This window comes from Mastomys coucha, unplaced genomic scaffold (assembly GCF_008632895.1).
Source record: "Mastomys coucha isolate ucsf_1 unplaced genomic scaffold, UCSF_Mcou_1 pScaffold21, whole genome shotgun sequence".
Taxonomy (NCBI): domain Eukaryota; kingdom Metazoa; phylum Chordata; class Mammalia; order Rodentia; family Muridae; genus Mastomys; species Mastomys coucha.
In genome coordinates, this window is record NW_022196904.1 from 156556388 (window position 1) to 156561263 (window position 4876).

The 4876-nt window shown below is 46.4% G+C and overlaps 1 protein-coding gene across 3 annotated transcripts in view; it reads left to right on the forward strand.

Annotated features, from left to right (window-relative positions):
• Kank1 (KN motif and ankyrin repeat domains 1) overlaps positions 1-4876 on the forward strand; it is a 190996-nt gene that overhangs the window by 12244 nt on the left and 173876 nt on the right. The gene's annotated exons all lie outside the window — the stretch shown is intronic.

The window sequence follows — 4876 nt, forward strand, 5'->3', positions numbered from 1 at the left end:
CATTTCCTGGTTTTGCCAGGAGCCTGGGTCTGCCAGTTAAGTTTATAACCTCGAATCTCGTTTTATCCCCCCACTGGTTAGACATTAATTACACGCCTGTGCGAAGACGGACCTTGTTTTCTTTGAACTCACTATTGTTCTTCCAGGGGTCTCCTAAAGGTCAGCCAAACCAATAGCTCTGTTCTCGTCCCCGTGCTCCCTGAAGCAGGTATGTAGAAGGTAAAAACTTTAAATGGGAAAAGGTAGAAATTATTTCCTGTTTGTTTTGCCATTGGCTAGGCTGAACGTTCGCCAACACCTGTGTGCCTGCTCACTCCTTCAGACCGCTGTAGGTGGTGATTCCTCCCCTGGTCCATACATTGGCTTCAAGAGTAGAATAGTTGCATCACTTGCCTTAGATAGTAGCTTAAATCAAGGACTTTCTATATGACATGACATTGAGAGCTCTGTTACGGGGTCAAGACGGAACAGGTCACCCTACCCACTCTGAGATACAGTCTAATGGTAGAGAGAAGGAAATGACTCTTCACCGCTTGTTTGTGGATCCATTCCATTCTTCAGTGGGTGGAAGCCAGCCACAAGGACAAGCTGGGCAGCGGGAGGAGGTGGGATATAATTAAATTAATTCTTCCATCTGGAAATGCTGTACGTCACATAAACATGGGAGGGGTGTAATCTTCCAGAAGGGGAGCAAATAATTGCAAACAGTGTAATCTCCCATAATAGAAAACTATATTTAATTCAGAAAGGTTTAATGACCTCTGTGCCAGTGCCGAAGCCGTTTTTAGAATTGATTAAAGTGCATTCCTGAGTTTCATTTTGAAAAGGTTAGGCCTCAGAAAGATTTGGAAAACAAGGTCCACTCTTTGGACAGAGCTGATTAATCTTTCATGAGCTGGAGAGCTGTACCCACAGCTTGGTAACTTTCCATTCATTGTTAGGAAGAGTCCAGAAAGAAGTCATATTTCTTAGGGCTAGAATGCAGTGGCGTTCTGACTTAGCCTGTGCAAGTCCCTGTGTTCACTCGTCACCCACCTCCCCCACCCCAACAGAAAAACCAACCAACCATAATTATATTTGTTATTCTCTTGGCTTTCATGTCTGCATTTTTCACGTGCTCCATCTTATGAGTCAAGCAATCTTGTTTAATTACCTATATTGATACGTATATGCCATGAGCTAGCTAGAGATGGCTAGTGCTACCGAGAGAACAGAAATGGAGAGTGGGCAGATCCACCAATGGGCAGAGCACTTGCTCCTTTAGACTAATAACCTACATTTAATCCCCAGCACCCACTTGAAAGCCAGGTGTGGCAGTGGGTAGTTGTAATCAGATCACTGGGGACCTGCAGATGGGTCTCTGGGGCCTGCTAGCTATTGAGTCTAGCCAAGTGTGTGAGTTCTACATTCAGTAAGAGACTGTCCCTCCTCGCTCCCCCCACCCCCCCAAAAAAAAGCAAGGACAAAGAAATGAAGAGTGATTGAAGAATACATTCAACGTTAACCTCTGGTCTCCACATACATGCACAGCCTCATAGGCAAATGCTTATACACACATGACCACGCACACGCGCACACGCACACATGCACACATGTATGTAGAAGATGATGCCTTATGAGGAAAATAGCATTTTTTAGGACCTAATAAGTTTGCCCCGACAGTTTTCTTTAAAAAATAAGATTGCTAACAGAACCTCTATCCCCTGTGGTGGCTTGACCCAAGCCATGGTCAGCTCCACCACGTTCTTGAAAGCTGGTCCTTGGGCTGTGTCTCCTTCTGTGCTGTTTGCAGACAAGTTCTGCAAAAAAAACCTTTCGGAGCACCAGAGAGAGGGGGTTTGGTTTTGCAGGATTCTGCTTTTACAGAATCCTCCAGGATTCATGTGCCAGGGTGGTGACTGCGCATGGAGTCATGAGACTGTGGCTAGTCCATGTACGGGGAGAAATCTGTGGATGGGAACTTCATCCTAAAGCACTCGGTTGCTGGTCTCCGGCAAGGGCAGGATGAGAAAGAAGAAAGGCTCCCCAAGTGCTTGCCTGCTGCTGAGTAGATGGAGGGCGAGCATGCAGCTCAGGAAAGGGAACCCTGGGAAGACCTGACTTGTGTGCATGAGGCCATTCCTCCCTCAGCTCTGGAGGGTGCTCCTCCAACCCATCTGCTGCCAGCACCTTGTAATCTTTGTGCCCTTTAGGGTCTATATTTTCCTAACTCTAAGTCTGGCTGGATCCCAGGGTTAAGTTTATGAGTATGAGGAAAAAAACTAAGAAAAAACTGAATTTGCCCAGTCTTTTCTAGGGGCTTTCGACCTTACGGCTCTAGAAGTGAGGAGTCACGCCCTGCTTGGTGCTGTGGGCACGGAATTGTTGCACTCTGGAGACAGAGATGAGGATGGGAGCGGAGTATTGCAAATTCAAGTCCAGCCTGCTAAACATAGCAAGTTCTAAGTAGCCACGGCTGTACGGTGGGACCCTAATCTCAAAAAACTAAAAACAAATGAGCAAGAAGTTTGATGGCCTTTATATGAAATCATTTTTGTAATTCATTAAATCTTCATTTAGGCTCCTCTTAGTGGGAATGTGCTGGGGCACCCCGGGGTACCTGTCCCAGTACTTAGCCTCAGAGCAAACCTTTAGATGAATGAACAAGGGGGTTCCCAGTGTGCTCTGAGATCTGCCCTCAGGCCAGGGAAGTAGAAATGGGCTGAGCTGGAGGAAGGCACACAGCCAAACGGGCAGTTCTCCACATCAGGGAGAATGTTGACATACAAACGCATACAGTGGGAGGCTCAGAACTTGAGTGAGGCCTATTGGTTATTGCCATCTGTGGGTGGGTGGGGAGTGACTGAGAACTCTTGTGGGGGGCAAGTTGGCCATTCCGGCCATTCTGTCACCCAGACCTTTGTCTAAGTGGAGGCCATTTACTTAGGGAGGAGCCTAAGGTCAGCTCTTTAGTTTCTTGAGAATCTGGAGTTGTGACTTCCTAAGTGGTTGGGCCTGTCACTGGTGCCTAGGATGCTAAACTCTGGGTGCTTCCTGAACGGCTGACCTGGCCAAACCCAATGAAAGCTTGTTTTCTGTGAACTAGCAATCATTTGTGGAATTCTGAAGGACCCTGCACATCGGCTCTGGGAGTGTTGAATAGTGCGTTTGCTTTCTCTCTACTTCTTGATTTAGCACGGTGAGGCCTCAGCTTACATTATGGTTAGAAAAAGTCACAGCAAGCCTTCCCATGTTGCTGTCCCTCTCCTATCTCCCAGAAGCCCCCCTTTTGCAGAGAGATGGGGAAAGTGCTATTAGGAAATGCTGGAATCTCCCTTGGAAAAATAATTGATTTATTGAATGATATAAAGCACATAAACTATTCCAATGCATTCCCATTGTTTGGAATTTTGTGTTTTTTCTGTTTTAATTAAGATGGATGAAGTTTCAGGGCTGGAGAAATTGCTCAACAGTTAAGAACACTTGTTGCTCTTACAGAGGACCTGCCTTTGATTCCCAGTACGGTGGTTCACAACCATCCATGAACTTCTGTTCCAGGAGGTCTGATGCACTATTCTGACCTCTGAAGGCACCACACACACACACACACACACACACACACACACACACACGTGGTGCACATATACATGTGCAAGCAAAACACTCATACATAAGATAGAATTAATAAATTGAATACATAAAATAAGAAAGACGAATGAAGCTTCATCTAGTTTTGAAAATTGCTTCAGGTGTTTTGGAACAAGGTTATGCAAAGGATACACGCACAGTGTGCGCTAGTTCTTGTTAAGACTTTGTTTTTATGCAAACAACTTTTTTTTTTTTCAAGACAGGGTTTCACTGTGTAGCCCTGGCTGTCCTGGGACTCACTCTGTAGACCAGGCTGGCCTCGAACTCAGAAATCTGCCTGCCTCTGCCTCCCAAGTGCTGGGATTAAAGGCGTGAGCCACCACCGCCCATGCAAACAACTTTTATAGACCTTGGTTCCCATGTTCTTTGGCCTCCATGTTTTCATCCGGCACAGAGAATCCCAGGTCTCCAGTCCTAGATGCAGAGCAAACCCTTACCCAAATGAGGAAGCAACTCCCTGGTGTGCTTCAGGCCTCCATGAGATCCTGCTGTGGGGCATTTTCTCAATTAGTGATCAAGGGGGGAGGGCCCCTTGTGGGTGGTGCCATTGCTAGGCTGAAAGTCTTAGGTTCTATAAGAGAGCAGGCTGAGCAAGCCAGGGGAAGCAAGCCAATAAGAAACATCTCTCCATGGCCTCTGTGTCAGCTCCTGCTTCCTGACCTGCTTGAGTTTCCAGTCCTGACTTCCTCTGGTGATCAACAACAATGTGGAAGTAAGCTAAATAAACCCTTTCCTCCCCAACTTGCTTCTTGGTCATGATGCTTGTGCAGGAATAGAAATCCTGACTAAGACAAATTGGTACCAGCATAGTGGGGTATTCCTGTGACAACCTGACCATGTTTTGGGGAGGACTGTGGAAGGACTTTGGAACTTTGAGCTAGAAGAGCCACTGGTTATTAAGAACTCTGTGGGATGTTGTGTAGGAGCTTGAAAGATCATGTTGAGAACAGTGCAGAGATGGAGACCTGGCTTGTAAAATTTCAGAGGGAAGATTAAAGACTCTTATCAGGGCCATGTTGTTTTGATTGTGAAGATTCTGTGGTTTTGGTTAGCTGGGGATGAAGTATCAGCTGTGATTGACAAGATACCAGAACTACTAAAGTGAAAACTTTGCATTACTAGGACTATTGATGCTGGTTAGCTGGAACTAAGAAATTAGCGGTGATTAAGAAGAGACCAGCAGGCTGGGCAGTGGTGGCGCACGCCTTTAATCCCAGCGCTTGGGAGGCAGAGGCAGGCGGATTTCTGA